This window comes from Sus scrofa, chromosome 3, assembly GCF_054392235.1.
Source record: "Sus scrofa isolate SSC_HxYL_T2T_F1_AM1 chromosome 3, Sscrofa_HxYL_maternal_Yorkshire_Landrace_v2.0, whole genome shotgun sequence".
Classification (NCBI taxonomy): Eukaryota; Metazoa; Chordata; class Mammalia; order Artiodactyla; family Suidae; genus Sus; species Sus scrofa.
In genome coordinates, this window is record NC_139385.1 from 13,593,333 (window position 1) to 13,618,684 (window position 25,352).

The following is a 25,352-nucleotide window of genomic DNA, read 5'->3' on the forward strand; positions in this document are numbered from 1 at the left end:
AAGTGATGGTTTTGGATGTATCTTGAGTGACGTTTATTGTTGTTGTTGTTGAGGGAACTGTCTCTACAGTAGTAGCATTTGTACGTTGGGGAGGGAGTGGAAGCAGATCTTCTGGAATGTAGTCTGGAGTGATTCCTTCTTAAAGAGAGGAACATAGACGGTTGGTTAGAAAGGTTCCCTCTCTGTCTCTCAAATGTATCCATGTTTGCACACTGTCCTTGTTTTTGCTAATGACAGAAGCTAAACAGAGGGCTGTTGGAAAGAGTTCAACTCCTGTTTTTAATCCTTGAGTGAGATTAAGTGTTAGCCTTAGCCGTGTCCTGGTTAGCATGAGAGTCTTTCTGTCCCTGCCAGCAAAAGAGGCCAAAGATGATATTTGAACTTTGACTCTTCAATTTAAATCACTAAAAATTTATTGAGGGCCTATTGTGTGCCGGTATGTGACATGAACATGAGATGTGATATTGGAAGGCTAGTTGTTAAGGCAGTTTATATAGGTATGGATAAACTTGCCCTTCTCATATAGGCAAAGAATATCACTGATGAAATTTATATTAGAGATTATCATTTAAAAATATTCAGCAAATATTACCCATTGTTTCTGAGAATGTTTACACATATCAAGATTTTCGGTAGGTATATTTGTTTCCTGTTTGCTGCTATAACAAATTTTCACAAAATTGGTGGCTTAAAACCATGAAAATTTATTATCTTAAGTTTTGTAGGTTAGAAGTCCAGCCTGAGTCTCACTGGGCTAAAATCAAGGTGTCAGCAGGATTGCATTCCTTCTGGAGGCTGTAGGGGAGATCCTTTTTTTTTTTCTTTGCTTTTTAGGGCGCATCTACTGCATAAGGAGGTTCCTAGTCTAGGGGTTGAATCAGAGCTGTAGCTTCTGGCCTATACCACAGCCACAGCAATGCCAGATCCGAGCTGTGTCTGCGACCTATACCACAGCTCATGGCAATGCCAGAACCCTAACCCACTGAGCAAGGCCAGGGATTGAACCCTCAACCTCATGGTTCCTAGGTGGATTCGTTTCCGCTGTGCCACGATGGAGACTCCCTGGGGGAGATTCTATTACCTTATCCTTTCCAGCTCCTAGTGCTTTCTTGCATTCCTTGGCTTGCTGTCCTTCCATCTTCAAAGCCAGCAATAGCAGGTTGAGTCCTTCTCATACAGCTCTTTCCTGTTTCCATAGTCACATCTTCCTCTTCCACATAAAGACCTTTGTGATTACATTAGCTCTGATTTGATCCCTTGCCCAGGAACCTCCATATGCCCAGGGTGCAGCCTTAAAAAGACCAAAAAAAAAAAAAAAAAAAAATCTCCTGGTCAGCATCCTTAATTCTACCTACTACCTTCGTTCTCCATAATATTTTCAGAGGTTCCAGGACTTAGGACATCAACAGCTTTGGGGACCATTATTCTACCTTCCATAGTAGGGGAGACTTTTTTGAAATTATGCTCATTTCCTCACTCAAATGAAGTTCGATAATGCTCTCCCACTGCCCTTTGCATAGTGAAACAACCTGTGAATATGTGCTGTGGGAAGCTTGTCACTCTGTCACTCATTACCTTAAAGCCTCACTCCTTTTCATTGTGATAAAACCCCCCGACATCAGAACCTTTGATGATTAGTTTGGTGTAGAATATTAGCGTTGGAAAGAAGCTAGAGATCGCCGAGGCCAGCCTGCCCTGCAGGTGCTTGCAGACACATTATTACATCTCTTCCGAGTGGCTGTCCCACCTTTTCTGACATGGTATGACTTGCCTTGAGAGATCATGTCTTTGAACAGCTCCTTTTTTTTGGGGGGGGTGTCCCACCTCAGCATTTGGAAGTTCCCAGGCTAGGGGTTGAATCGGAGTGCAGCTGCCGGCCATAGCTACAGCAATGCCAGATCCAAGCTGCGTCTGTGACTTACACTACAGGTCACAGCAATGCCAGGTCCTTAACCCACTGAGCTAGGCGAGGGAATGAACCCGCATACCTCATGGATACTAGCCAGATTCGTTCCCGCTGTGCCATGACAGGAACTCCCGAACAGCTACATTTTTTTTTTCTGTTAGAAAGTTTCAGCTTTGTGTTGAAGGGAAGTCTTTCTTTTTGCAGGTTTTTATTGTTCTTTCTTGTTTTACTCTCCTGGGACATAATGAATAAATCTAATTTCCTCTTTTACACTTGAAGCCCTTGAGATTTTTGTTAAAGACAGCTCTCATATCCCCCAAGTATTCAAACTGAAAAGAAAAACTCAATTTCTTCAATTGGGTCTCACACGAAACTGTTTTGAGACTTCTTTCCATCCTAGTCCCTCTTCTGAGTATGATAACAACGCGAAGAGAGGGAGACCGAAGGATGATTTAATAGGAGTCCTTAAATGCGGGGGTTGGGGGGGGATTGCTATACAGAGGAAGCTGGTGAGATCTCTGCCATCACCACGGAAACAAGAAATCACAGGCTTATATTGTGGCTAAAGAGATTTAGGTATCAGGAAACCTGACTTAACCCCGTGGATTGAGATAGTGCAATGGACTGCCGTGGGATGTTGAGAGATCTTTTGCTCTAGAAACGTATAAGACAAGCCTTTAACCTCAGAATTCATTTATTTTGTGTAAGAGACTTTGCTTTTACTTCAGTGTTCTGCTTAAAGAACGTTCTTGTCATTGCCTGTCATCCATGCCTGATGCCTGGATTTCCCTCTTGTGTTGGCTCATTGGATATAAGGCATCATCATGACTGCTGTTAATCACAGGGGGAAGGAGTATGGTTCAGGGCTTCACGAAGGAAGGGAAACAGTGGAGTAGCTCAGGATAATTAATAGCAAGTGGAGTGACAGTTTGATTCCCTGCTAGGGACCCTGGCATTGTTGAAGGAAAAAATCACTTTATTCTTTCATAGAGAGAGGCAGCTGTAATTCTGGTTGGATGGAATCCAATTAAAAGGAACTGACATGCAAATTGATGATCAGACAGTGTGAGCATAGAAAAAGTCCAAGAAGAGTTCTGTAAGAAGTGGCAGAGAACAGTGTTTAAGTAATTTGGCATGGTAATGTGGGTAAGAAAAATGGAAACATATGGCTTGGCTACCTGAACAATTATAAGTCTGGAATCCCAGCCAGGAGAGAGCGGGAGACTACTTAGATTGATGGGTTTATAGTACTCAACTTTTAGACGTTTTGGTGTTGAAACATACATTTAAGGAATTACAGCCTTTCACAATAGAATGATTATAAATCAGCCCAAATTGGTAGTGGTTAAATATAATATTCCCAAGAATATACGGGGGTCCAGGCCTGGCTCTTGGAAGGAAGATCTCATCGTACAGATATACTTCACCTGACTTAATGATGTGTCCTCAAAGATTTGTGTGAAAATTGACGCCTAAATTTAGGATGAAATAGAAGAGCTTGCCATTTATAGTAGTACTATTATGAATCATTTTCTAAAGTGAAAAATCCATGTATAACCAAAGTCATGCCCAATTTATCCTTTGAGTAAATTCGTAAGTCCATATATTAGCTATGCTTAAACAAAGATACTTTTCTTTGAAATGAAATAATTGTGGAGGCACATAGCAGTTGAACTTTAGAGTAACAGAGGGAAAAATGGACAGAATTTTGTAAGGTGTCGGTATATTGTTTTTTTAGGGAGGAAAATCCTGGTTAAGAAGTCAGATAGCCTTTGCTGTTATTATTCAAGGAGAAGGCTGCCCGATGTATTGCAAGGAGATTTATTAGGATCTTTTGGGAACTGCAGCAGAAAAGGCTATGAAATGTTTTCAAAAATGAGGAAGTAGGACCACAGCATTTTCTAGGCTTTATTCAGAAGAAAAGCTGAAGACGGTGAAATGGAGTTCACCTTGAGAAAGCCGTGGAAGATGAAGGCGCCAAGGAAAGACTTAGAGCAGCGCAGCAATAAGAGAAGACCAAGGTGTTGTGAGCAGGGTTTCCAGTCCACAGGAGAGCCTCTAGTTGTCAGTCTGGTCAACAGAGAGGAACATTAACAGAGGAGATTCAGAAGGACCAGGGTCTGTTTTGTTGGTCTGGGTATGAGGAGTGTGCTGCATAAGGTGTAAACTCCCGGTGATATTGCCCCGTGCAGTCACTCTGCCCAGAGCTGTCACGTTTCTCTTTCTCTCTAAGATACTCTTACCCTCAAGGGTCCTTCCCTCATTTGATTCAATTTTCCGATAGATGCTCCCTTATCAGGGAGACCTTTCCTGATAATCTGAAGCAAACACTCTTCCCTTACTCCACCTTACTTTTCTTCACAGCACACATGGCCACCTCAAGCATATGTTGATTTGTTGAATATTTTCCCCTTTTCTCTCTAGTAGGAATAAGTTCCATGAGAGTTGAGACCCGGTATGTTTTACTCACCCAGCTCCTAATGCATATACATTTGTGAAGTGGATTTTTAGGGAGTCTCTGTGATACAAGCCTGGAATGAGAAGGAGACTCTGTTGCTCTCCTATATCATGTAATATGCTGTATAATTATAATAATTATAATGGCCTCAGCACAGAGTGCATGAGCTTGGAGAAATAAGCTGTGACGTGATAGTCATCACACAACTGGAGACTGGAGCTGGCATGGTTACAAGGAGTTCTTTTTGGTAGTCGAGACAAGGAAGGGTATTGTAGGCTGACAGAAGGGGTTGAATATAGTTGCAGAGAGTTAGAAATGAGTTTTGTGTTGGGAAGTTCTTCAGTGCGTTGGATGTGGCTGCTAGAGCACAGGTGCGTGGTGAGGCTTGACCCAGGAGTGGCGAGTGTGGTTGGGAAGGATATTTGATATGTATGTTGAGATCCAATTGGGGAAGTTCTTGCAGTTGTACTTTACCTTTTGGAAAGTGCTGAGCCTGAAACTCTTTAATCATGGAAGCACCAGTATCCAAAAGGTAGCCTGAAGGAGGCAATGGACGAGTAATTGAAGAAGGGGTAGGTGTAGCGAGAGGTCGGATGTAGAGAATGGGTGGATGTGATTTTCCCCACCTTGAGAGGCATGAGAAAGTTTGGGGTCCCCACATGGAAGGACAGGGGTATGGAAAGCAATTTTTTTTGCTAATGGATCCAAGATGATATATTCTATATAGCTGGTGGCTAAAGGCCAAAGACTGTTTCAGTAGCTCTTGAGGCCGTTCATTTTTTTTTTTTTTTTTTTTTTCGTAGAGGTGAAGCTGTACCACTGGGACACAAGGAGAGGAGAAGGCAGTTTTGGTTCATAGAATAGAAAACTTTAATTGGAAAATACCTCATGAAATGGATAGGGATTCTTAATCTGCTTGTACATTTTAGCAGCTGTGTAGGCTTGGACAATTCGTTTACCTGTTCTTCTGTTTCCCTTTCATGGATGGGCTTTGTTAATATGCTTCCATTGTTGATGGGACTACATCAGATACACTGTTTGGGAAATTTTATGAAAATTCCTTTTATAAATATTGGGTAGTATTAGGAGTCCTTTCCTTTTATAAAAAAAAGGTATCAATCCAGTAGAACTTAACTATTCTCATCACCTCCTTTCAACCCCCAACACACATGGAGAGATAGATCTATAATTGCTTTTTTCCCTGGAATATGGCATCACCAAATTGTCAGAGCCACTCACACCCCAGAAAACATGACCATTTCTAAAAGGTGGCTGCACAGTTTTGAAAGCAGACAGGAGAGGAGTGACTTTCTGCTGCTTATATACTCCATGTCACAACACATTCTGTGTCAGCAGTTGGTGAGAGCTGCTGCAGAGCATTGCAGAAGCAAAAGGGAGAATTTGATCATGTTGGATATGCTCCTGCAGGTCACAGCAGTTCTTGTTCCAAGGAGCTGTGTACCAGGCGGGTGGACACTTTATCCTGGTTTTTACTGCCTTCATCATTCACAGCAGCTCCTGTAGAGACACCTCCCCCAGCACCAGCCCCACTTCAGCCTTGGTCATTTGGAGTCACTGAATTGTGGTCTGCTCTGGATGTGGACTGTTATATAGGCTGTATCGTTCTCTGAGATCTTTTAGGAAAGTTGGGAAACCTTACCTTTTAGAATGCTTTCCTCACGTGGAGAAGGGGAAAGGAAAGAAGTGTTTCATAAAGATTGCTTTGAAATAAGGCATTTGGTAGAGTTTTAATGTGGGCAAAGGATGGAATAGCTTAGGTGTCTAATTTAAGTGCAGTTCCTGAGCCTGAATACCTAGGTCCTAATTCCAGCTTTGCTACTTATTTGTTATGTGACCATGGGGAAGATACTTATTTCCCTGTAAAATGGGAAATAGTATCTACTCATAGGGTAGTTGTGAGAAATGCATGAGTAAATACGTGTAAATCACTTAGATCAAGGACCAGCGCACAGTACATGCTCTTTAAATGTTAGTTGATGTTATTCCTGGCTTCCTCATAAGTCATTGGCATTTTTAAGGCCTTGCAAGAAAGCTTGCCAAAGCCAAGCCTTTTCTGCTTGCTGTGTCAGAAAGTGACTGGGTGCAGAGTGCTAGAAATGATTTAGGGGGTCAGGGATGGGCTGTAGAGCTTCCCACCCCAGTTCCCTGGCCTTGTATACGAAACAGCTCATTACACCCTAATGGTATTTTAGTGAGGTGGCTGAGTAGCTGCAGTCTTCCTCCACAGTCAGCTACAGTAGACATCAAGCCAAGCATTCTGCAGTATCTGGGGATCCTGCGGAAGGAGGATTGACGTCGGCAGCACAGTGGTGGGGGTGAACAGGGCGGCGGGGTGTTGGGGGGAGGCTCAGGAGTAAACGACAGAAGCAGCGTGGCTGGTGTGGAGCCTAGCAGCCAAAGGAGGTCTCCACGGAGTGCTTGAGGGTCACCGAGGGGTCTTGGTAAGGAGGAGAAAAGAATCACTCGACCAGGAGGCAGACCACCTTGGATGTCACCCCTGACCTGCCACCGATGTTAGATGTCACATCCCCATGGGCGAGTCATGTTTCCTTTCTGACCATTGGTTTCTTTGTACAATGATGAGATGATGTCTTGACTCCATTTCTACCCTGGACTCCGTGATTTCACCATTTCACTGGCTTTTAAGAACTCCGAGAGGCGGATGTGTCATAGAGTAACTTGCCATAGACCTTGGCCTGTATGAATCTTTAGTTTCGATTTTTGGTTATTTCAAAGATGTTCCTGTTCAAAAGACTGTGAAGTGTTTCATCATTGGACTTTGAGGGAGTTGTCTCTTTAATCTCTCAAGTTTCCTTTTTTTTCCCCTACAAACGATATCCACAGGAGTGCTGTTGTCTTATGCTCCCCGGATCAGCACTTTTGCAGAGAAATGAAAACATTGCACTTTTAAAGGCGCAGAAAGCAAAAACTGTAGCATCAGGATTCAAGGTTACAGAATTGGTTAACTTTCTGGTTTGTTTTGCTGAGCTGAATGAAAAAGACTTGATTGAACATTACTGCTTAGGGATAAATATTAACAACCACGAAAATCCCCCAGTGGTATTTTTTCCCCCTCTCTGTAAAGAATTTCAAATTATGATCGACAACTGGGATTATTATTGTCAACTGGCTGTGAATGTGAGACATGTGGAGTAACAACTGGATGAAGGACGTGATTGAAGAGGAGCCACTCTAAGGGGTGCAGTCCAGAGAGGACATCTGTTGTACATTCCTGATGTGTAGTATTATTTTCATTAATTATTTGTTGTAGTTAATGGAGTTCCCACTGTGGCACTTCTGGACACAGGTTCAGTCCCTGGTCCGACTCGGTGCGTTAAGCATCCTGCGTTGCTGCAGCTGCAGTGTAGGTCACAACTGCAGCTTGGATCTGATCCCTGGCCTGGGAACTCCATATGCCTTGGGATGGCTGAAAAGGAAAAAACAAATGTTATAGTTCAGATATCTAAGTATCAAGCAACTGCCCTAGACCTTTATAACATCAGCAAATAGAAATAGCATTAGAAAAAATGTCATCAGAAGGAGAATTTTTTTTTTTTTTTAAAGATTTAAGAACTGAAGTGTTGGTATTAATCTTTGATATTCTGAAAAGAATTTGTTAGGTTAGGTCTGAAGAGTTCCCATAATACCCAAGTAGATCTTCACCACAACTTAAAAGATACTCCTTTGTAGTCACTTTTTGGGTTTGTTTCTGTTTTGTCCTTTGTCCCAGCTGACTTTACTGTTGAGGAAAGGTGGTATGGTATTGGTATTAATTCTTTTGTAAAATTAATGGAAATGTATCAAACACTTGCTGAATACCAGAATTTACCACCATTAAATAAGAGGTGGTCCCTGCAGCTCTCACAGGGTCCACCTGAGTGAGGTACAAAAGTTCGAAAAGTAAACATAGTTATCTTGCAAATAGATGACTGTAAGAATGTGACAGGCCTGCTGTTATTTCCAGCACATTGCCTACCACATGTGCTAGAGATACTCAGTAAGTACTCTGAGAAGACGGAAGTGGGGACATTTGCAGCTTGGGCACAGATCAGAGAAACCTTCATGAAGGAGGCAACATGATAATGATGTTTCAAAGCCCAGAAGAGAGTATGCCGTGTAGATGGGCAGGGCCTGACATTCCAGGGAGAGAGACTAGCAAGAGGAAGTCCCTGCCTCCTTTTGGGTCCCGAAAGGAGCAAGTACAGTGTTCCTGGAAGCCTGGGTTTGTCTTAGGGGCAGTTGGCAAATGAGAGGTAGAGTGCAGGCTCTTTGAAGGCTGTCTGCTCAAACTCCAGGGGAGGATGTGCCTGGGGAGTTATATGCTGGCAATAGTTGCAGCTCTGCCAGATTTCAGTATTTCTTGGAGCTGATGTGCGCGGTGATGTGGAAGTACCAGGATCAGGTCAGTTAATCAGTATCCCGTGTGACATATGTGTACATGCAGAATTTGGGCAGCAAGATGCAGTATGTAGAGTGTTACATGAAAAGGCTGGATACGAACAATTACAATATTGGTTTGCACAAGAAATCATTGTGATGCTGGTTGACAGAGAGCCGGAAGGAGGAGGAGGCTTCAGGAGAGATGTTAGATTTGTTCCCTGCACCTCCCCTGCAGTGGCTATCAACTTCGCCGCAAATTAAGATCACCTGGGGTTCTTTTAGGTACAAGTTGCATGTAGTAAAATGTACACATCCTAAGTGTACGCAGAAATCAGTGAATTTTGGCAAATACACTCACGTAACCTACATACCCATCAAGTTCGAGAACATGACCATCACCTGCAAAAGGTATTTAGTCTTCACTTCTATTCAGGGTCTTTCCACCCCCTCCCAGAGGCAACCACTGTTCCTATTCCTATCCTCATACCTTAGTTTTCCCTGCTCTTGAACTTAATAAAAGTGGAATCACAAAATACGTCCTTTTTTGTGTATGGCTTCTTTTGTTAAACGTGATATTTTTGAGATTGTTCTGTGTTGTTGTTTTATTGCAGATACACCACCATTTGTTTAACCGCTTCCCTCTTGAGGCACATTTGAGTTGTTTCAGATTTTGGAGTGTTACAAATAAAGCTCTATTGTACAAGGTGTTTTTATTTTTGTGGACACAGGTTTTGCCTTACAAAATCCTGTTATATTCATTTCTTTGGTTTAGATGCCTAGAAGAAATTGTTGGGTACATAAAGTATATAGTTTAACTCTATAAGGAACTGCTAACCCCTTTTCCTAAGTGGTTGTACCAGTTTATACTCTTCATCAGCATTGCATGAGAGTTCTTGTTGCTCTGTATCCTCAAATATATTTAGTGTGGTTCATCTTTTTAATTCGAGCCATTCTAGTGGCTATAAAATGATAATCTCATTGTGGTTTGAATTTGCATTTTCTTGATGACTAATGGTGTTGAACACCGTCTTCTTTTGTGAGGTGTTCAAGTCTTTTGACCATTTTTAAATTGGATTGTCCTTTTTGTTACTGATTTATGAGTTCTTTGTATATTCTGCTACAAGGCCCTTATCAGATATATGTAATATGAATACTTCTCCCAGTTAGTGTCTTGTCTTTTCAATTTCTTAAGGATGTCTTTTGTTGAGCAGAACTTGTAGATTGTTTTAGTCTATCTTATTTTCCCCTTGTATGTTTTGTGCCCTGAGAGATCTTTACTCAGCTAGCTTACAGAAATATTCTCCCTTGCTTTCTTCTTTACACTTATATACATTGACATTTTGGTTTATGTTGCATCTCATATTTTTTGTGTGTGGTGTGGGATAAGAGTAAAGGTTCATTTTTTCCCTTATGTTTATCTAGTTCTTCTAGCATTATTCATTGGAAACACTTCCCTTTCACCATTGAATATCCTTAGTGCCTTTGTTGAAAATCAATTGCCCTTTTTAGTCTATTTCTGCTTATGTCTATTTCTAGGCTCGTTCTGCTCCATTGACACATTTGTCTGTCCTTCTCCTGATACCACACTGTCTTGATTACCTAACTTTATAGTATTTGAAATGCAATAGTGTGAATTCCCCTACTTTGTTCTTTTTCAGAATTGTTTTGACTATGCAAAGTTCTTTGCTTTTCATATAAAATTTTAGAATCAAAATGTTACATTCTAAAAAAAAAAAAACAACCCACATGGGGTGCCTTACAAAATCCTGTTATATCCAAGCCATCCTCCATGCCAGTTAAATCAGAATCTTTTGGAGGTCGAACCCACGTATTTGTTAAATTCAGTAGCTTATTCCAAGTGCAGCAGAGGTTGAGTACTGATCTTGATTTCTTTTTGTGTGGTACCCTAAGAAAGAAATTCAGTCATAGATTACCGGGATGGAATGTGTATGTAGGAGTTGAAGTAGGATCCCCAAATGGAAGAGATTGTCAGTGTTTATGGAAGGAGGGGAAGTTGAAGGGGAGTGAGAAGCTAAGTGGTCTAGGAAAGTTCTCTCTCCTGCGGCACCTGCAGTCCTCTTGCTGAAGCAGCTACCATTACTGATTACTCAGGATAATCCTCACCCTTAGCCAGTCACAAATAGAGCCCCACTCCAGAGGCTTGAAAGCTCAGGGACACTCTTGGTTGGTAAAGCAGGTAAACACAGGCTTTTACAGAATAGCTTTCCCTTGGATTAGGGAAATGTTTGTGAAATCTGCATAATAATGAACTGCATAGGCACCTAAAATGATTGTGCGGAGATTTTTTTTTTTTTTTTCTCTCTGACGGTTTTCTTTCCTTTTTAAAAATTTTAATGTCTTTATGCAAACATTGATTCATCCATTCTTCCCATGGGCAGGTAGTTCTGTCAGAAGTGCCGCCTCCCTCCCTAAAAGGCTTTAAAGGGACAAAAAGAAAACTGTGCTTTGGGAATATACAGGCTAGGTGGGCTGGCAGGTGTTTGCTTTTTATGGCTGCACCCGAGGCATATGGAGTTTGCCAGGCTAGGGGTCCAATTGGAGCTACACCATAGCCATAGCAACCCAGGATCCGAGCCACACCTGTGACCTACACCACAGCTCATGGCAACACTGGATCCTTAACCCACTGGGCAAGGCCAGGGATTGAACCTGTGTCCTCTGGATCCTTAACCCACTGGGCAAGGCCAAACAAGGATTGAACCTGTGTCCTCATGAAAGGAACTCCTTTTTTTTTTAAAGACACATTTTCCTTTTTGGAGGGAGAGGTTGGAACTAGTCAGCTGAGTCCTTTCTGAGAGACAAGTTCTCTAAACAGCTGTAGAGAATTAATTTCAGCCAGAGCTGACAGAGCTTTAATCTCAACTTTCTGCTCAGTGTTATGGAAAATCTTCTCTAGAAAATAGCCAGTATCTACCTGCTATGGGGTGTTAAAAAATTCAGATGAACATTAGATTTTTGAGTGTTTTCCTAGTAGAAACAGCATGGAAAATCCTTTAGTGAGCTGGATTTTACAGTGCTCACAGAAAGCAAGTATTGATGATATATTTTTATCTTTGTGTGTGTGGCATGTGTTATTTTCTTGTTTCTAGTAAAATTCATATATGCCATGTCCATCTCCAAACCTCATTTCTCTGAGGGGTGAGACATCTTAGGCAAGCTAGAGCTTCGAAATTAGTATATGTTAACTCCTTTATAAATAAATAAATATATATATATATATATATATATATATGAGTTCCCATTGCAGATCAGTGGAAACAAATCTGGCGAGGATCCATGAGGATGCAGGTTCGATCCCTGGCCTCACTCAGTGGGTTAAGGATCTGGCATTGCCATCCGTGAGCTGTGGTGTAGGTCACAGACGTGGCTTGGATCTGGCGTTGCTGTGGCTGTTTATATATTCTCTTCAAGGCAGGGAAACAGATGGGCAGAGGGTGGGAGGAGAGCCACTTTCCTTTCTCGAATTACCATTATATTTAACAGCACACATATATAGTATTTCTTTTATTAATGTTTTTTGTAAAGAGGAAAAAAATTCAGAGACTCCTTTGAAAGAAATCTTCTCCTGACCTGTCTCTCTTCCCCCCCCCCACCCCCCGGTAATATCTTGATTTCTAGGCTTTGTCTCTAAGGCCTAGAGACAAAGGAGGTATAATCCTATCAAATAATTTTCTACTTGTTTAATATTAAAAAAGCCATTTCCTGTGTTGCTATATTATCTTAATAATTTAATGGCCACACAGTAGTACATCAAATTGTGCCATAATTTATGTCTTCTAATGGTGGGTATTTTAAATTTTGTGCTGTTATATCACAAAAACTTACTTGTACTGTGTAAAATCCTCCCTCCTTAATTTCTTTGATTGATTCTCTGTTGTAGAATAATAACCGAGGGCCTTTTTGCTTCAAGAGTTTTTCAGTGCATACTGTCTTTACAGCTTGTATATTACTTTTACACTGTGTATTGTCATTAGCAATATAAAGTGTACTTGCCTTAAAAATACCATTATTTACATTTTTGGAGGTAAAAAGCTACTGGATTTCTTTCATAACTCTATCCCTGAAAAGTTGTACCTTCCCTTTATTTTTGTGTGCTAATTTGAACCCCATTTACGTTCTTTCTTAACTGATGTGAACTTTATGTTTACACACACACACACACACACACACACACACACACACACTCTAACTCTTTGCAGTGTTTTCCGTGAATACTTTTTATGGTTTCTTATTTATTATAGTTTTTAATTTTAAAGGAATTTATGTTGTTGATTTTTTTTTTTTTTACTTCTTTTGTTACCTTAAGATGGACAAATTTGTCATCTTTTCAAAGGTCTAACACCATTTTTTTTTACCCGCTAGTATTTCTTATGGTTTAATTAAAAGGAGTTTCATGGATCCATCTGACTTCCTGTAGATTCATTTACCTTCTTCTTACCTGCAGTGCAGTGAGGAACATTGGGCTAAATCAGGAGCTTGTGGGTTAAGGATCCAGTGTTGTCTCTGTGATGGCATAGGTTTAATTCCCAGTCCAGTGCAGTGGGTTAAAGATCTGGAGTTGCTGCAGCTGTGGCGTAGGTTGCAGCTTCGGCTTGGATTTGATCCCTGGCCTAGGAACTTCCATGTGCTGTTGAGTACAGCTGAAAAATAAAAGAAGGAAAAAAAAAGGGGGGTGGGGTGGGGGATACACACCAAAGTGTAAGTTAAAAAAGTTAAAGAAAAAATCAGGAGCTTGTGTTATTCACAGGTTTTGGGAGAGGAAGAGAAACAGAGTTCCTATCTTACATTCTGGTAGTGTCTGTAAGTCTGTGTTTACTCATCTACAAAGCCGGGATGAGAATAACAAATGTACAGAGATTTTTTTTTAATGCATTTAAGTCTTCTCTTAAGCACTGTTAAGAATCTCAGTAGTGTTTAAAGTACCAAGTAGTTGTAGCCTTTGTTTAATATGTGTATACCATCATTTCTTGAATTTCTTTCCCCCCCCAGTAGTTAGAGACCACATGGGATCTTTGGTGGCTTTATTTTTGGAAATTAACCACGGCCCTGTTAACTGTGGACATTAGGGATCTGGGTTTAGAAAAATGTACAAGTTGAGGATGCCCATCAGAAATACACAGTATGTGCACCAGATCTGAGTGCTTAGGACTTCGGAGACTGTATAACAAAAATGACTTCAGGAGATAGAGACACTGGAGACAGTGGTTGAAAAACACGGTCTTTGACAGAAGTGACTTGTTTAATCCAGCTGTCCCACTTACTTATGTGACTCTGGGGTAATTTAACTTCTCTATCCCCAGTTTCCTGTTATAAAATGGGGATAACATTGATGGGTCATTTAATTACATAAGAAAATGTGGAGTCCCTTCTGTGGCGCAACAGGATTGGAAGCATCTCTGCAGCGTCAGGAAGCAGGTTTGGTCCCCAGCCAGGCACAGTGGGTTAAAGGATCTGGCAATGCCACAACTGTGGTATAAGTCGCACCTCTGGCTCAGATCTGATCCCTGGCCCATGAACTCCATATGCTGTGGGTCAGCCAAAAAAGAGAAAGAAAAAAAAAAAAAGAGAAAATGTATGCGAAACTCTCAGCATGGTGCTTGAGCCATAGCAAATGCCAAGTAAGTTATAACTGGTATTATTACCTTTATTAACAGCTAACATTTATGTGATACTGATGACCTATAGAGCTCTTTAACCTGTTCTTTCTCATTTGTGAATCTCGGTACTTTGTACAGAACAGATTTTGAAATGTTCCTTGGACTTTGTATTCATTTTCATAAGAGAGTTCCTTTTATCGGTGTAGCTGTGTACACTCAGTTGGCATTTGTCATATGCCTTCATGCCAGTTGTCTCCTTATCTAAATTAACCTCTAAAACCCTTTGAGTACAAAGGTTGTGTCTTATTCAGCTGGGTTGTCTCTCTACACAGCACTGGAACACAGGGTCTGGACCAATCAGGAATAGAGCCATAGCGCTACAATTTATTATCTAAGTGAACTTAGTCATTCTCTGCCTTCCCAGGATGCATCATTTACTCATTCTCATCTGTAAGACAGGTAGCAAATTTCTAGTGAGGATTTAGTGATGTGTTAAGAAGCACTTCACATAGCAAATTACAAATGTCTTTTCCCCCATACCTCACTGTGCTTATTAGCTCAGTAGTTGGTGCTTAGAAAGTATATGTTCACTGGGGGTTGGAGGCTGATGGGAAGACTGTGGACCCAATTCCTAACTTTAGTATCAAGATGTGTTCATTTCAAGACTGAAAACTGTGGCATTCCCTGATGTTTCAGCAGGTTAAAGATACGGTGTGGTCACTGCGAGTTTGATCCCTGACATACCTTGGGCGCAGCCAAGGAACTTCTGCATACCTTGGGTACAGCCCAAAAAAAGTGGGGGGAAGGCTTTTCTTTGGGATCTGGTCACCATGAAGGATGTTATGGTAGCTCATTTAATATCCTGGTAGTTTGCCTTTGAAGTGTTTGCTTTTTGCTGTTGTAAAGGTGGGGCATAGGTATACATAGGTGCTCAGAGCAGGTTCAGTTCTGTATCTACGTTGAGAGTAAACTTAATCTATAGTGAGCAAATGCTGATTTTGGAGTATGAGGGCTCTGTGGTCAGTCCAGAGGGAGGTATATGAGGAGACTCAACATTCAGCAAGTGCTGGAATGCTGGCTCTGTGAAGACTCTTGCCCTAATCAGCCTTGTTTCCCTCGGAATTTCTTTTCCTGGTTGACCACAGAGTATTTCTATGTGTCCCGTGTTTTGTTTTGTTTTGTTTTTTTTCCAATTTGATATTCAGAAACAATGTTGGCTATGGTCAGTTTCACTAGATAAGGCCCAAACACTAGGTATTCATTTCCGTATTGAATAAAAAGTAAAGTCATGTATAGAGAAAAAAAGCAAAAGTATTTAATTACAAAATCCCTTTGTTCATTTTGGGAAGTGGTACCTTTGTTAATCTCCTAAGAGACACATTATTATATTCTGTTAGTATCATTAAATAGTCCAAGAAAGCATGATGCATCAATTTTAAATGTATTTTTGTATTTTTCCTGGCACAGTTTTTATTAAGCTTTGTGTAAGGAAGAGGATGTTGTTTCTTATGTAGAGGGGAAGTGCCTAGTAGACAGAGAAAGGTGAAGAGTGCTATTTCCTTGAATATAGATTGGGGTTTAGTTTCCACTTAAGGATGTCTCTGAGAAGAACAGAGCCAGTTCTGCTTAGCAGCTTGGTTTCTGCTATTTATGGAGTGGCGGATGTGTTTTCATCTAGGCTGTTCCATCAGGTACTTTCTGTACTCTTGGGATGTGGGGAGTTGGCTTTGGCTCAGGTGAGGTGCACAGGTTCTATGTCCCTTCTCTCCTACGATGGTAGCGATGACGGGCTACTTTTAAGGTAATCACTGCTGGGGGCTAGAGCACAGGAACCTTAGTCAGCGGGGTGGCAAATTTGCTGAAAGAGAAGACAGGAATCTTTTTATTAAGCTGTAGTGTAGTCCCTATGTGATTCCCTCTTTGGTGGCCTTTTAAGTACAGGAGAAATTTGCATGAGGAACTTAGTATCCAAGAGCCTTTGATTTTATGAAGTCTGAAAAAGTAATGACCAGTTTTAATACAGTGGTAATATTCCATGCATGTCCCCTCAATCCACTTGGTAGAGAGAGGTTTGAATGTGGTGACTCTAGTGAAACCTTTCCTGAGAAGGGAGAAGTCAATGCTACATGTAGCCTGGTACCATTTAAAAAAAAAAAAAATGTAAGTAGCAGAAGAGAAAACTTCATTGGGGTATTTTTAAAAAATGAGATGTTAACTTTTTAAAAGTTAATTTAAACAAACAAACAGTATTCAGGACTTAGCTACATTGGGTGAACAGCAGTGTTGGGGAGGAGCCTCCCAGATAACAGGACCTCAACATCCCCAATGGGGGTGTATTGTCTCCCCCTGGCACTCCCCATCAGCAAAGTTTTCCTAGACTTTGGCACCAGGGAGTCTCTCAACATTTAGCATTGTTAAAACATACTTCCTGTGGTTTGTTTATCTTCTTTGGGGTTCCTCAGTAGCAAATCCCAAACCACTCACTTTTTTCTTCCCCCAGTAGTATTAATGTTCTGAGAAGGGCTGTACATTATATTAAAGTCAGGGTAGTTCTCCACAGGAAGGCTGGTTTTTAAATGAGACTTATTCAGCCTCTTTTTAGCTGGTGTTTCATTACTACCAAGGATTTATAATGCAATAGCTCTGAGGCGAAGCTGGTAAGAATGCCAGCTTTGCTAATATTTAGAGTCATAAAATTCTGGATATTGGACAAGCTCTTAATTACTCTGAATCCGTCTTTGTCTTAATAAAAGTTGGATTGTACCCACTAAAACAAGATGGCTGTGTTTGCATTAATCTCCAAATGTAGGTTAATACCTTTTTAAAAGCTGTCTCTTAGACAAGAGACTTGAAAATTAATTTCCCATTTTCAGCTTAAAATGAAGAGCTCTTCCACGTGTGAAGTTTGAAGGGCTGCCATTTTTCTGATGTTGTAGATTCAAGTGCCAATAATAATTCTCTATTCCTCTTTAGTTTTTTTTTTTTTTTTTTTTTAGTGTCTTAAATAAGGGGGAAAAGTCTTTTCTGGTGCTTGGGGGCTTTTAAAAATATCTGCTTCAAGGTAAATAAGAGTTCTTTTTTCTCTGTGGAATTCGAATTGTTTGGGATGAGGGGTATGATGAAGGGTTAGGTAGTAGGGCTACTATTACAGATCATGGCTGGAGAAATCTGGGTTTTATATATATCATTATGACCAAGCTAGATATTTTGATTTAAAACATTTTTTAATTTATTTGGCCCTCTAATATCTAAGTACTTACATATTGGGGCAGGGGGGAGTGTTCCCTGTAATGGTAGGTTCTTAACTGACTTCTTCAAGTAGAGATAGAAAATTCTTTTTAAGTCTCCAGAGCATCTACTGCCATGTAACCACTTAGTACCTCCAATTCCAGGATTCATTTCTGTGCTACAGATGGTCAGTGAGATTATAAGGGCTCTGAAAAGATTTTGTATAAATTGAGGTCTTCTCAGTTGAGAGTCTGTCTGACACAGTGATGCTTCTTCCCCACTTCCTATGGAGGAGTCTTCAGTGTGCTGTGTTAACCAGATTCTACCTTGATCATCAGTGGGGCTTGGAGCAGAGGGAACTGGTGACAGGTTTACGAACAAGAAGCGGAAACCCATATGTTGTAATCATATGAGAGGGAGCAAGTCATAAAAATCTTCCTTTTATTTTATTAAAGCTGCAGGTGTTAAGAGTGTTGTTTTTCTGTATTTCAAACTCTTGATTTTGTAGACATTTTTATAATAAAATATTTATGTAATAAATAGGAGCCACACACTGCATATATTAACAATTCAGACTTCCAGGCATTTCCCTAGGGAATTAAATTTCAATTAATTTTCAAGTCGCTTCAACAGGTCTGGGATAGGACCTAGAAATCTGATTCTTAGGATCAGGCACATTTGATATTCAGGCAACTACATTTTGTCCTCTCAAATCTCCAAGTCTCCATGGACAATTTGTAGGATACACTTTTTCCTATTCTTTGTCAAGTCTGTGATTTTGTGAGGGGATGTCTTAAAATGTTTTGCAAAAACTTTATTTTTGCGGCTGCCCCTGTGGCGTATCGAAGTTTCCAGGACAGGGATTGAATCTGCACCATAGCAGTGACCTGGACTGCTGCAATGACAGTGCTGGATACTTAACCTCCTGTGCCACAAGGAAACTCCTACAAAACCTTTTTTTTTTTTTTTTTTTTTTTGTAGGACAATATCACTGTCAAAACAGATACTTCTGTACGTAGTTTTTTGTATCAGTAACAAGGGCAAAAAATAAAGAGGCATCCAAATGGGTAGGAACCCCAAATCTGTCATTGCAAATGATGGAATAGGGTGTAAAGGGAGGTAACCCAGGTGCTCTCTTCGGACACTTGCAGAGGTATCTTAAAGAGAAGGGATCACACTTTCCGTGGATATCCCCCCCACCCCCTTGGCCCCCAGCAGACTTGGGACTAATAGGCGGATGCCGATCGCAAAAAATGTGTATCATGGGGGAGACCAGTAGACCTGCACCCTTCATGAGATATTGCTTTACCTTCTACTTATTTATAGTTTGGGGGAGCTATTATTTTTCCCCAAAGAAGTCTGCCTTAGACTACCAGTTAGTAAGAGAGGAAGAACAGGGGTGCTCAAGTGAAAGCCAGCTGAGGGCCAGGAGAAAGTTGAGCCTCTCTTCTTCCCAGAGCTAGTAGGACTCTTCAGTAGAAGCTTGGGGCTCCCTGCAGTGGGGGGAGTTCCCTTCAGTGGAGGTGGCTGCGCAGTTTACACCCACCGTTACCCTGCCCCACCGCTGGCATTTGGGAGCTTCATAAGGCTCACTGCTGTAGACAGATTGTATAGGAGTGCAGCTCAGAGGGCAGGGCTAGTGAAATGTGGGTTGAATGAAAGCTCTGGAGGAAATTTGTATCTCACATTCAGTGCTGCATGAGAAGATTTCTAAGATCCTTTCTGACCAGGAAGTCTATGATAGCTGCTTCAAAGATGAAGTCTCAGATCTTAGCATGAATCACCCAAGGATGGAAGCCATGTGAGTGCAGAGACTTTTTTTTTTCTCTGGTGCCACATTTCCAGCATGTAGAACAGCACCTGACATTGGCAAATGCTCAGTGAATATTCATTGAATACATGAGTTTTTTCAAGAAGGTGAAGGTTACCTAAGTGGTACATTGCCAACCCCTCACCCTCACCCCCTGTTGTCCTAGAGAATTCTCATTTAGCCACCCATTTGTTTAGGGTTCCATGCCTTTTCTTACCAATGGCCATCCTTCCTCAACTCCATGGCTCTCATCTTCTCCTTCCCAGTCTGTGTTTGGCAAAGGGGAATTAGGAGACCAAGGATATTGTGGTAAACCAAAGTTGTGTCAGAAAGAGTGAAATTCCCTGGGCGCACGAATTGGGAAATCTCTTGGCTGATGATTTGACTCAGATATTTCCTGTGATTTTCACTTGCTGTGGTACGTTCCTGTTTGCAGAGAGAACTGAGGATTTGTTGTAGGTTTATGGCTTAGATTAATCGGGATATTTTGTGAGGCCTCTGAAGTGTTATCACTTCATCTTTATCCTTGCCCGCTATTATGCATGAAAAGCAGTTGAATTATTTTAGAGAAGATGTAAATTTGCTTGTGTTACCCAGTGTCAGCTAAGAACTGATTAGCATTTTGCATCACCTTTGCAGCTCATAAATCATCCACTTCCCTTCTCAGTGAGCAGACCGTACGTCTGCAAGGAAGCACCTGCCGAAGGCCTAGCCACTTCTTGTCCTGTGATTTAGAGAACACGCCAGACTTGTGTGGGTCTCTCTGTGGCTTGGTCTCTGGTAAGGGTTTCTTTGTAATGGAAATGAGTAAAAACTTTGGATGGATTTTCCCCAGGAATGGTCTATGGAGAGATCCACACTGTTATAGTCCATAATCCTGTTCCCACCACGGGCATGGTTCCTTTGGCCTATCTGGTGTTTAAAAGATTTTGGTGGCAGTTGCCACCACTTAAAAGATGAGGAAATATAATATTAAAACCCAGATTTGGGGTTGTTCTTGGAAAACCTCAGGTTCTGGCAGCGCCAGGCAGCATCCATGCTGAGCTCTCATGGGTCCTGAGAGCAGGTGTGCACAAGAAAAGGGCTGTTCTTCCTATTGTGCTGTGGATGCCACCCCTCCTCAGTTTTTCTGTGGCTGAGCCAGCTTTCCTCAAGGCCCTATGTCACATTCAAGGTCACATAAATTTGTGACACCCTGCTATAATGTGTGAGGTGTTTGTTTTTTTTTTTTTTTTTTTTTTTTTTTTTTTTTTTTTAGTAACAGCTCTTTAGCTTGGTTGAATAACAATAAGAGGCCAACATTTATTGAGCGGTTACCACGTTACCAGGCGATGTGCTCAGTACTTCTATATTACGTTTGTTTATGGAGTCCTCCCAATCGTCCTACTTTGATAGATGACGAAATTAGGGCAGACCTTGTTCAAGGTCTCCTGTGTCCTAACACAGGCCTGCTCCTCATACCCATGTCCCTTTAGGAACAGTGGGCTCCAGTTGAGCAGGTGGTGACAGTGACACATTTCCTGACTTCCCAGCCTGCTCCTGGAAGGAGCCAGCCCTGCTCCAGGCACATCCACATCACAGGGGCGGGGCAGATTTGAAAGGCAAAAAATCTTACACTGCACCTATTGATTTCCTTCACCCTCGTTTTCATCATCCATCCTGTTGTTCTAGGATGCGTGTTTGTCAAGTATCAAAGCCCTGTTAGAGTGAACCCAAACAAGTCATTGACATTTAAAATTAAATTGCAACAGGTATTGTCAATAGCTAAACTGCTCATTGACAGTGCATTGCTAATTACATTGAGAAAACATCCTAACTAGGTATATTCTGCCAACTCAAATTGGAAACATTGGCTCTCTACCAGCAAATTCATTCTGACTTGCAGAAAGTTTGGGAATCCGCAGATCTCTCATCAGTCTCAAAATACTGTGTTTATGGAAACTCTAATGATTTTTTTTTTTTTTTTTATTTGCTAAGATTCTTTGCAGCAAAGGAGAATTCTGGCCTCTCTGTTGCTAAGCCAGGAGGGGAAAGCTGTGCTTTTGAAAGGGAGAGACTTAGAGATTTGGGATTGCGGGGGGGGGGGGGGGGGTACATTTCAGTGCAGAGGGGCGGGTGAGGGATTAGCTCTTGGGTTCCTTATCTGGATATTTAAGCCACCATACTTAGATCCAGTATGTTTTTTTTTTTTTTTTCCTCCTGTCGAATTTTCTTCACTTCTCCTTTTTTGTTCCTTTCTCCTTCCTTCCCCTACCTTCTCCTCTATTATGGAAAGAGGGAGAAAGGAAGAAGAGGGAGAGAGAGTGTATGTGCAGGCATGCATATACACAAAAACACTTGAGGTGCTATTCCCAGTGCTTGTGGTGATTTAATTCCTTCAAGTCCCACAGTAACCCCAGGGGACAGGTATGCTACAGATGCATAAACTGAGGCACAGAGAGAGTAAAACATTTGTTCAAAGTCACATGGTTAGCCTACTCTTCTGAGAGTGCAGAAGTAGACTGCCCCGATGCCAGCGGTTCCATCTCCTGGCTGATGTTGCTTGTGCTCTGAGGGTAAATGTTCAAGCCTCATGTGTCTTTGGACCTAGGAGTTCCTCTGGGTGCTGTGCAAGTAGCAGTTTGGTTGGCAGGGCAATTAAGTATGCTGGGTACACTGTGCTGAACCCACGGAGGGAGGGGAGGAATCTAGTCTTTGCTTGTGTTATACATGCTTGTTGGTTTGTGGAAAGCATGATTGACGCTAGAATCAAAATGACTTAAAGCAGCTTCCCTTGAGAAGCACTACTCTAACGGTTTTTTCCCTTTGTTGCCCCAGGTCCCTTGTGAATAGGATTTAGCTGTGATTCAGCTGCTGCTGTTCTTTTGGTAATCAGTGTGGAGGAGGGAGATGAGGGCTGCTATTAATGGCTTCTTATTTCGCATTCTCCTAATCAGATATCCTGCAGTTATTAATGTGCATGCAGGATGCTCTCTGGTATCCCTGGGTGGTTTTGTTAGGTGTACTGGACTGTTAAGCTTTCTAAGATGGAATGTTTTATTAGGTTCTGGCCTGAGGGGTGGATGGGTGGAGGTTGTTAAAAAGCACTAAGTGAAAGGAATATGGTTTAAAACCAAGCTTATGATCTTGACTGGGGGTTCAAGGGGAGGTGCAGTATGGTGCAAGGTATGTGGGTGGGTGGACGGCAATCTACCAACTTCATCTCCCTCTCCTCCTGCCCTGAAAATCTTATCTTGCTAATACCCTTCAGATATTAAAAGTGAGTAACAGAGAGCTATTTACTCGGCAGCTAAATGCAAATTCTCTCCCCCATTAGTTTTAATTAGGATGAAATCATACATTTAAATAACCACTTCTTTTACTAATAACTGAACTTCTGATTCACTATGAACCCAGGCAATTGCCTCTTCCTGTATGAACAGCCCACCTCTGAGTCATTCTACACCTGCATGTTGACACAGTCAGGCTCCTGATGTGGGTGCCCACATCTGGGACTTCAGAGCATGACTGGCATGGAGAAGCTGGGGTGTGTGGCTTTCTGTACTCTACCTTGGGGACAGACAGCATAGTCCAATCAGAGGATGAAGAATTTGCAAGTTCAAAACAAAACAACTCCCCAAATCAGTTTCTACTCAGTTTCTGTCTCACTGTTTCTTGAAGTGTTTAAAGGGGTGCATTAAAAAAAAAAAATCCTCCACCTATTTCTTCCATTTAAACAACTGTTATTAACAATGGTAATAAGCACTTGAATTGAAAGAATTAGATCTTTGAAGCTTTTACTGTCAGATTTCTGTTTCTTTAGTAGATCCTTGATGGTGTATTTGACATGTTATGAGAGAGTGCACAGATACGGTGATGTGGTGTCTGTTGTATGTGTGTTTGGGGGCGGGGGGTGATTAGGGGAGGGTTGAACCTGCTCTTTGGAGGATCAGAAATAAATAGGCAGCTTTTACTTCAGTCCCTCAGTGGCATAACCAGCTAAGGAACGAGAGGACTGCTGCACTCCCAGTTGTCTCTGTGTCTAGGAAGACTTCAAATCTGAGACCACCTTTACTGAGACAGTGAGATGAGGGCAAAATCAGCAGAAGACATGCAGTTTACAACAACCTGCAGTGTAGCAGAGACATGACTAGCTGTCTTTTTGGCCCTGGGGAGGTGTGGCTGGGTCTTGCATGTATCCTCCAGGAGTGGGAATTGTGCCAGACGCCAGCTAGACAGGACCAGCTGCTTCTTCATGTTTTGTGGACATGATTGGTTGTAGCTTTTGATCAGGACATTGTTCCTAATGAAGTCTGACCAGCATCATTTAGACAGGAATGAATGACAGCTGATGTGCAAGATTTTCCTTGAGTGGCAGCATTTAGAACTAGTAACCAGAGGAGGTGGGGGGAGAGAAGCCAGCTCTGATTGACAAGAGCTTATCTTTATTTAATCTACTTCTGAAGCCCTGCAGTTGAAATTATGGGCAATTGAAAGAAAAGACACAATTGTGAAACATAATTAAAGATTCTTGACAATGGCATACTTAAAAGTACGTTCATTGGGAGAGTGATGCAGAGTCCAGGTGGAAGGTTAGTGCTGCTCCTTTGATGGGAGAAAATGAGGGGTTTTATACGGATCTTAAATTTTTAGCCAGAATTAAAAATAGTGATGGGCTTTGGATAGTTCTAGCTATAAGAAGTTCTTTTTTTTTTTTTTTCTTTTTAGGGCTGCGCCTGTGGCATATGGAAGTTCCCAGGCTAGGGGCTAGATTGGAGCTGCAGCTGCCCACCTACACCACAGCCACAGAAGTGGAGGATCTGAGCTGCGTCTGTGATCTATACCACAGCTCATGGCAGCGCTGGATCCATAACCCACTGAGCAAGGCCATGGATCGAACCTGCAACCTCATGGTTCCTAGTCAGATTCATTTCTGCTGTGCCACAATAGGAACTCCAGAAATTCTTATTCTAGTTACCATTTCTTTGACTTTCCAACCTGTTTAGAAAAGTTTCCTGTGCAAAGGCCAGAAAGGGGTACAGTATGGCTTGTGGTGGTCATTTCTCATCAAGTTGTTCCATTGAGGACTTGAATCTTTAATCTTCATGTGTTTTGAGAAAAGATGACGAGCAGTAATCTTAGGCTTGTTTCCTAAGGACTTGTGCGTGATTCCCTGAGAGCTAATTGCGTGTAGTGTGCTGGTTGTTTTACAAATGGTCTGGGAGCTTGGCATTCTAGATTCACATCCTGACACCCCCATTTCCCCCCTTATTTGTGTTATTTCCTTTCACCCCTCCATCCTCAAATATGAAGATATACATTATATTCTTCTTCTTGTTCCCCTTGAAATAAAACCACATACACTCTAAATTAATTCATAATCTTATCCCCTTGGACAATGTAGGTGAACACCCTTTAAGACTAAGCACCTCCCTCCGTGTAACTAAGTCCAATATTTTAGTTTTGCCTTTTTAAAAACACACAAATTAGATGTTGTTATCCTTTTTATAGATGGCATTCAGATTTACCTCTATGTTTACCAATTTCTTTATTCACAATATCTTTCATTTCCTTTTGCTGGTGTCTGTTGGTGGTAAATGCCCTTTTTTTAGTTGTCTCAGATATCTTTATTTTGCCCTAAATTTTGAAAGGGACTTTGGCTGGGTACATGATTCTAGGTAAGAAGTCGTTTTTTTCTTTCCACCTTGTACGACTGTTGTGAAGATTACCCGAATTCATACCTAAAGCTCCTAGCACTAGGCCTGGCATGTTTGCTTGTTATATAATAGTGGCTCTTACATTCTCAGAAAAATACTGGAACAAATTTGAGACAATTTAAGTTTAGTTGGAACGGTCATACTTTCATGCCTTTTTTTTTTCTCGTTATTTCCTTAAAATTTTTGGACGGGAATAGGTTTTAATATGCAACATTACTAGCTTTAAAGATAGAGT

General features: G+C 41.4%; 1 protein-coding gene and 1 long non-coding RNA gene across 8 annotated transcripts in view; both read left to right on the forward strand.

The window, feature by feature from the left end:
• AUTS2 (activator of transcription and developmental regulator AUTS2) overlaps positions 1–25,352 on the forward strand; it is a 1,184,853-nt gene that overhangs the window by 114,927 nt on the left and 1,044,574 nt on the right.
• On the forward strand, positions 12,163–16,384 carry LOC146404401 (uncharacterized). The gene is made up of 2 exons (XR_014840378.1): positions 12,163–15,386; positions 15,529–16,384. It is a non-coding gene; the product is annotated as an uncharacterized LOC146404401 (long non-coding RNA).